General features: G+C 40.8%; 1 pseudogene; it reads right to left on the reverse strand.

Moving 5' to 3' along the window:
• Nucleotides 1-5921: 5921 nt before the first annotated feature.
• Nucleotides 5922-7825, reverse strand: LOC147421155 (uncharacterized; annotated as a pseudogene).
• Between the last annotated feature and the right edge of the window lie 1368 nt (nt 7826-9193).

The following is a 9193-nucleotide window of genomic DNA, read 5'->3' on the forward strand; positions in this document are numbered from 1 at the left end:
AAAAAAAGTTGGTACATCATATAGCATATCAAACAAGCTTAATATAAAAATACAGCATGTCAAATAAACTTGAATTTTAAGATAACTCATTATGCTTGAAAATCCCTCAAATGTAAAAGAGCATGGCCTTGAGCTTGCTGGAAGAGGCCCTCAAATGTAAAAGAGCATGACCTCCTTGATCTCTGTGCTGATGTGACAGAGCTCACAACATATTGATCCATTTTATAAGGATTGGGGGGGGGGGGGGGGGGGGGGGGGGGGGGGTAAGTAGGCTATTTTCGGAAACACTTTTTGGAAAGGTATGTTGAGAGCAGGAGGGGCCAATATCTTACGTGGAGGGTGGAAGAGCCATGGGGGGGGGGGGGGGGGGTGTCGGAAGACAATGCCTGCATTTTTGTCATGCGTTGGCAAGGAAAATCCGTTCATGTCGCCGCCCACTGTGAACGTGCAGGCTTATTTACCGCAACATGATTGGCTGTAGGTGAAGGCACGAAAACTGCCGCCGCCCACTGCAAACTCAGCCTATGGCACATCTTCTATCACCTTCGCCAGCTTCCACATAGAGAGAGAGAGAGAGAGAGAGAGAGAGAGAGAGAGAGAGAGAGAGAGAGAGAGAGAGAGAGAGAGAGAGAGAGAGAGAGAGAGACTAGCGAATAAGATAGGAATGGCCTAGGGTTCCTTGAGTCTGTAGGCAGCAAAGCAGTTTTGCATAAAAGCTAGAGAGAGAAAGAGGTGGGCATATGGGATTGGCAAGCCCTCTTCGAGAATTTAGCCTTCAAATCTTCAAAATTTTTGTTGGACTTTAGCCTTCAAGTCATAGTTTGCGACACCTAGCAAGGCACTCACATTGCCATTATAGAAGGGTGAAAGCATGTATTGGTGTTACCACTATTCCACTTTTAGGGGGTACCTCTAGAGACTACTTTGGAAGGAAAAATGTGATTTATTGAAAAGAAAAGGGTAATTTTAAAAGGTTAATGGTCCATAGTTTGAATACTAAATTGAAAACCACTCATTGTTATGGGAGGGATGGGTCACTTATTGCACGTCGTACTATCCTTCTCGTTTTTTTGCATGCTTTGCTTCAGACTTCCTTCTCAATGAGCTCTGTTGAACTTGTAAGGTAAACCCTAATCTCTATTTGAGCTGCTCTCCATGTGTGTCATTCTTGTATGTCATGTAAACCACATCTCTTCCTTCTTTGCACAAGCCGCACAATGAAGTCACCTACCCGCGGTTTACCAAGCCACAAGATGCAAGAACTTGCATTTGAAGATCAGACCCCTCCATCTAATGAGCTAGCAAAGCAAAGCAAACCCTGCCCAGTCCAGCAAAACTGGAAGTCAAGCGGGAGCCTGGCAGCCTTGCTGAGCATTCTGCATCCAACTCAAAGGTGTCAACAAAGTCATAGAAAGGTATGCATGCGTCTACTTTGCATTGTGTTTTCCATTGTTGCAAGGGTTGCAAAGATGGTCTTTCAACACGCTCTATTTTTTTGCGCTTGCTGTGTTTGAGTACCTGCTGTGAGCGGGATGGAAACACACACAACACCTCTATAATCACCCACACGCACCCTTGGGATAATACACACACACTATGGGACACCACTCGGCTTACACAACCCACTTGGCCGAGACAGGGAACACATTGATGGAGCGAGAGGAGAGAGACTATCCATTTTCCCACTCAACACAGATACACACACACACACACACACACCCAAAAACCTCAGCTCAAAAGAGGAATATTTTTTATGTTTACATACAATTGAGCTTGGGCCAACACCAATGGGGCAAATAGATCACACAATATGGATGAAATATCCCAGATACAATCACAAATTGGAACAGAGGCTTCGCTCACAGGAGAAAGTTACACAGCCAAAATAGCAAAAAAATAGTGAGGAATTTGGCAAAATGGACAGTGCTGTTGTACCCAAAACGGCAAAAAACCCCAGCCTGCAATATCAAAGTGCTCATATCCGACCTCGGATGAGCAATTTATGGCCAAAATGCATGTTCCTCCTCTTCTCTCCACACTTTGCTGGTTTTTTTCTCCTGTTTTTCAGTTTCCACCCTTCACTTTATCCCTTGAGCACCTTTGGCCTTTTGATTGACCTCAAACGGACCCCGAACACACCAAAAAATGGCCCCGCAGTGCGTTTTTGTTACTCTTCTACATCCATCCGCACACCTGGCACTCAAATTTTTCCAATAATGCATTCTGCAATCACGTGAAGTGGCCCCCAAATACGGTTCTCATGATGACCTTTCTGCATAACTCATGACAAGAAAACACCCCCATTGTGTCCTTGCTTACCACGTGCAAGTATTGACCCCATTCGACCACATGACACCACTAAATGCCATCTGACGCACTTGCTTACCTCATGGCATCGGCGGGCTAATAGCTTCCTCAAGAATTTTTACGCTCCACGAACTCCTCATTATTATAGAAAAACACATTGATACTGGGGTGACGATGAAAATCGATGTACTATGTACACACTGTGCTACCTATACACATGTGGGCCCCACGTAACCACCTGGCTCTGGATGTCACAATTGGAAATTCTTTATTTGATGCACCATGCATGTGTATGTACATATGCGCAATCACTTCTTCCAAAAAAAACTCCTAACATAATATGCCCATTCCCTAGCCTGCTAGATCATTCATGATCAGCAACATCAAAAAGAGATATGAGACTCACCGCGTCACAGGTATCCTCATCCCTCACATACATTAATTGTTCTACAGACATCTCATCTTTCTCCACCATCATTAATCTAGAATGATATAATTTAAGACGCAATCCATTTACCCTTGACTTATGTAGAATCCCATCCAGGTTAGCCAACTGATATGTACCATTCGGAAAACACTCAACTACCTTGAAAGGGCCTTCCCACTTAATTTGAAACTTCTTTTGGAATTTCTTGTCCAGCTTATTGTTGTAGTGCAAAACCAAGTCATGTTTCTTGATACCCTTACTTTTGACCTTTTTATTTATCTTTTCTAAAGCCTTATCTTGCATCTACCCATAATGTTCCAATGCGCTCATCCTATCTAGTTGAACCTCTTGTAATTGTAAGAGCCTCTCTTTGAATGCATCATTGTACTGCCCAAGAAACTTTTCTAACATCTTGACCGCAGGCAACTCTACTTTCACAGGCAATAGTGCTTCCTTTCCATATACCAAATGAAATGGAGTAAACCATGTACCTGTCTTTACCGAAGTACGGTAAGCCCATAATGCACTAGGCAATTCCAAATCCCAATTCTTTCCTTGGTGCTTTGTCACTTTTGAAAGAATTTGTACCAACTCACCATTGAATCTTTCATTTAATCCATTACATTGTGGGTAATAAGGAGTGGTATGCTGGTACCTAATCTTCATCTTCGTGCATAAAAAATCTAATAGTTTAGCTCTAAATCCTGGCCCCTTGTACGAAAGTAGCTCTAGTGGCACCCCAAACTTGCAACATATTTCGTCGTACAAAATTTTTTCCACATCCTTTTGCGTGATTTGTTTTACTTCTATAGCCTCTACCCATCTAGAGATATAGTCCGTTGCAGTCAAAATATAGCTTTTGCCCCTGCTTGTGCTAGGTAACATGCCTATTGCATCAATCCCCCACTTTTCAAACACATCAAATGCCATAATGGTTTTTCGTAGCTTTGGCTTCAACACTCTCTTCCCAAATGCTTGACACCTATTGCAAGACCTACACAAATGGTGAACATCCTTGTGCAAACTAGGCCATACATACCCCTCTTGCAAGATCTTATGCAAGGTGATCTTTAGAGCAAAATGTCCGCCACATGTGCCTTCATGATTCTCTTCCAACACTCTATAAAGCTCCTCCCACCAAGGTACACGTCTCAACATGAGATCAGCCTTTCATTTATAAGACATCACCATTCAATTTGTACTTGGATGCTCTACGCACAAAACCATAATTCTTAGACTTTTGAATGTCCTTCATAATGATTCCTGTTATCAAAAACTCCTCTTCTTGAGACAAACTTTCCCGGCCATAATAAAGAGGTAAATTGGTCCTCAACATAAATAGCTCCCCAATCATGCTTTGAGCTGCTTCATGTGCCTCTCCATTTAGAGCATGTTCAATGTGTCTAATGCTTCATGCTTTGAACTTTTTTAACATGCCTTCAATTTTGAAACACATTTTCTTCAATGAGGTGTTCTTGCTCTTCCACACACTCAACACTTGCTTCACAACTAACAAGGCATCACCTTTTATGCTCAGCGTTCTAATCCCATTCTTCAAACAAACGTGTAATCCGGCTTCTAAGGTAGCATATTCAGCTTCATTATTACTATGCATATCCAATTTGAACCCTCTCTTGCATACTAGCTTCCCCTCTGGATCGTAAAGTGATATACCCCCTGAAGCCCCATCATGGCTCTTTCTGTATGATCCATCAAAGAACAACACATGTGCATTTCTGATCTATGGCACTTCTTCAACTACCCTTCTTACCACCTCTTTCTGTATGAGCCATCAAAGAACAACACATGTGCATTGATGATCTATGGCACTTCTTCAACTACCCTTCTTACCACCTCTTTCTGTATGAGCCATCAAAGAACAACACATGTGCATTGCTGATCTATGGCACTTCTTCAACTACCCTTCTTACCACCTCTTCCTTAACAAGAAGGGGATTCTCCTTGTAAGTCAACAAATTAGCTCTTGTATTGTCTTCCACTAAAAAAGAGAACTCAAACTCTTGCAGCTCAATTACCCATTCCTTGACCACATTTGACTGGTTAGTGCCATTAATTAACTCTGGAAAAAAGGCATAATTCATTAAGAAAACAAAAGGTCGTGGTAGCAAGTACTGACAAAATCGTCAAAAAGCAAATATTACACTGGCCATCACTAGCTCTACTTCCAAGAATTTTCTCTCTGCTACCAACTTCACTCGGCTTGCACAATACACTAGCCTCATATAATGGCTGCCCTTCCCCTTTTGCAATAGCATGGCTCCAATGGAATCATCCCCTACTGATGGATTTACATAAAACCCTTGCTTCCAATCAGGAGCCTCCATGGCTGACAACCCCCCTAAAACCTCTTTAACCTCTTGAAACACTTCTTCACACTTGTCATCCCATTGCAATGGATCATGCTTTGCCACTTGTTGTAATGGATAAAGGATCTGTGAAGACAATGGAATAAACTGCACCATGTACTTCACTTTGTGTATAAAGGTTGCCAATTGCTTTGTACTCTTAGGTGATGGAAGAAGAATAATAGACTTAACCTTGTCTGGATCAGCCTCAATGCCATTTTCTGACACCATATGGCCCAATAACTTGACCCTTGGCTTTGCTAGATGACAGTTCTTTGGATTTAGTTGTCCTCCACATTCATCATATCGAGCCAATACCATTTGCAGATTCTCATGGTGTTCATCCCTACTGCTGTAAACACAGAAGTCGTCCATAAAAGCTTTAACACAACTACCAATGAATGGTGCCAATACCCAATTTGCTGTCTCTTGATAGAAATATGGTCCATTTGACAACCCAAATGGCAATACCGTGTAGCAATAACAACCCCATGACGTAATGAAAGTTGTCTTTATTCGGTCTTTAAGAGCAATCTTCAATAAAGTAAACAACGACCCTGCAATACCTACAAGCTGAGAATGAACCAAAATTAAATTTTATGCTAGCATGAGCCTTTTACTTCAAGCAATGGAATAAGAAGAATCATTTTTATGTGGTTATTTTACTTAAACTGTACATAAAATTCACAACATGTATTCCTTCTTCACATTTCCTCACTGTAAGACACTCATACACTTCATATAATTTAAAATGAAATATAAAACATGCATACATGTGTTATCTATGCACCATTAAGTGAAAAAGATCATACTCACAAATTTTAGGCGTCTTCATGTTTGAATCGGATCCCTTTGCTAAGTGAACCATCCGCCCCATCGTCGTAGACCATTGCTATTGGAGTCCAGCTGGACAATACCTTCAAACATGTGCTCCAATCTCTTCATGTGTCTTCCTCTCTCACAACCTCCCATTCATCTCTTGCCACTTGAGACATTACTCCCAGCTTCACTTTGTGAGACTCATGGCAAACATCTCGTACAACCGCATGTTGAAGATTGGAAGCATCACCATGTAGCTTTACCATAACAATGTCACTACGTTCTATCCTGGGTGGGAGACAGCCAAGAGATCCAAGCCCTATGAAACGCTTTCGAACTCCAACATCTTGCATTTCATAGAACACATTGTCTCCACTTTGACCTTAGGGTAGAAGAAAACATTTATGCTTTATGTGGGAAATAGGCATTATTTTCAATCATTCACTCTGAAGCTGTAGTGCTGAGATTACTTTCATACCTGTGACTTCATTTTTCGTAGATCATTCAAGCCTACACCATTGTTGGAAAAGCTACCAACAAAAAATACCTCAATGCTGCCACGATTTTCATGAGAAAAGAACTCCTTTATTTTACATAAGCCATTACCTTCTACCTGGTTGCAAACAGCTATCACACTCTCTTGGACTTTATACTTGTCTCCCTTCAAAAAAACCTTGGTAAAAGAAACCAAGTCATTGGTTAGCTGATCAGATCTCCAAATAGACTTAAGGTATGTCCTCTCAAAATCAACCATACATCTGAATTTGCTCCTTTGTGCATCCACTAGCACTCCCTTTGAATCCAAAAGCTCCTTACAAGAACAAGGTTGTAGAATTTCATAAATGTGAAAAAGATCTAGAGCTACCTTCTCAAAAGTGGCAACTAGTATACCTTCTTTATGCCATTCTTCACATGAAGTGCCAAGATATCTATCAAGTAGAATACCCTCGGGCCTTTGTAAACATGTATGCAAAGATAATAAAAGTCTTTCTTGTGGCTGCCATCTTTTTCCATCTTTATACTTTGCCTCATTTTTGTAAACAAAACCCTACTATGATAATGAGCATACGTCATCTCATTTTCTTTATTTTTGGTTTGGTATAGCGACAAATCCACTTACTCTTCTTTCATTTTGATAGCACCATATACCATCATGCCCTCCATGACGTTATATGTCATCCAACATCTCTGCATTTCCTACAAGCATGTTTACACAAAAAATGCATGAGCTACTAGCATTGTGAAGGATTTTGAGGCCTACATAGACTTCAAATCTTGAGAGACATTGGAGTGTTCTTACCTGCAACATGCTCTAACGGAGAAGTATTGGGCCCTTGAATTTCCTCCGATAAAATCTGCCATGACTTTCCTCCGATAAAATCCGCCAAGACATTAGCAACATACGAGTGACTTTCAACTCCTCTTGTGACCATCCATGAGTTCTTGTGTAATTATAGAAGATATGAGCAATATCTATTAAGATCATTCCAAGGTCCTTCAACTCCTTCCGAATGCCTGTCACAATATTCAAAACATGGAGTACAACAAATTTTTGGTGCTCCTCAACTGTAAACATGTTGTGATGTTGGCTGGGTGTTATGGAAGGCCATCACCCTTGATGTTTGTAGGATTTTGAAACTACCAAAGTAGCCTCTAGTGTACATGCATCTATAAGTTTCTTTTGTTGACTATTTGATCCATCAAAGAGGCTCTTTATGTACTTCTTGAACAAGTTTAATGCAAGGATGTGCATGATGTCAAAAACCAAGTCTTTGCTGATATTAAATCCATAAAGATCATATAATATCCATAGGGGAGATTCACCTGTAAGTCCCACATTTGCAAGTTGCTCCTCCTTGGCCTTCTTTGTTGACTCGCGCTTTGAGAGCCCTATAGCTTCATACATGTCACCAACCTTTCTTTTAGGGGTTGAATAACGACCTTGAAACCTGTTTTTGTCATAAACATAGTATGGAATTCATCCTGGTTGGTTTACTCGTGTTGTTTTTGGACAATCCCTTTGACAACCATTCCTACCACAATCTTTCAATAAGCCCAATTTGCATTGAGCCAGGTAATCTCCTGTCCTAAACATTAGCATGGCTCTCAACCTACAACCATCTTTGCCATCATCAGGAAGCACATTATCAATGAGTTCCTTGGGATATCAATTCTTCACCATAAACCCATCTGTGAAGGATAAAACTAGCTCATCCATTAAAGGAGCCAAAAAATATTGTAGAGTATCTCCATGCATTTGCTCTAGTTGAATCAAGCTAAACGGCATGAAGGGAAGAGGTAGAGGGCCAAGTTTGCTTCCTTTGTTTGCATTGACAATGGACATTTCCAAAACTCCAATCTCTTTTTGTTTGGTTGATGCTGCTTGGAAGCCATCCCAATGACAAATCAATGCAAAATTTCTTGGATCTCCCTTCAACACATGATTAAAAACATGATTTAGTTCATCTCAATGAGAACTCACATTGCATGATAAAGTAAGGTGAATAGAAATGGCCAGTGCACCTTTAGCTTTCCACTACTAAATATGAAGACCCGAACTTTAGAGAAACACAACTTCTAGGATTATGTCTATGCAACACAAATACATGCCTAAAGTTCTTAGAAAGTATAAGCATGCAAGGGTGAGGAGTGATGGGCTGAAATGTACAGTTTTACAAAAAAAGAAGCATACCTTTGTCCATTGTTGCTTCTTTTAATTCCAAGATTTGCACTTTCTGCATCGAAAACTATACTCCTTTTGTGTAGCATTCCAACCACAAATAAGCTCCTTACTTTTCATGGAAATAGGAAATTCCTTATAAAACTTTCTACAATTCTCATTGTCACATCGAACTGGTAGCTCCCAAAGAGCATCCGGGTTCCAAAAATCTTGGAAACCTCTTACATTCTCACCATCCCAAAACTCCTTCACATGTCTCTCTTCTTCTATGGTACTCTCCCCAAGCCATGTTCTTCTTTCCCGCCACATAGCAAGAAATGATAGTTTGTGGAACTTTGGCATAAAAGCTTTAGTTGTTCCACAGATGACATATAATCAAATGGAACCATCTGCTTGCAAGAAGCTCCACATTTGTCACATGCAGTGGAGCACAAATTGCAAACATATTTGATTCTAGAAATATCACTTGCACGTGAGGGAAAAATGCACCTCCTTGGGCTGAAAATCCTTGGTCGATGGCTAAGATTATTTGGGCCCACACAAAGCCACCATCGTTTTGGCTCCACCATTACAAGAGAACCGTATTGTCAGAAC

Source organism: Adiantum capillus-veneris, chromosome 28, assembly GCF_014529385.1.
Source record: "Adiantum capillus-veneris isolate H3 chromosome 28, ASM1452938v2, whole genome shotgun sequence".
NCBI classification, from domain to species: Eukaryota; Viridiplantae; Streptophyta; class Polypodiopsida; order Polypodiales; family Pteridaceae; genus Adiantum; species Adiantum capillus-veneris.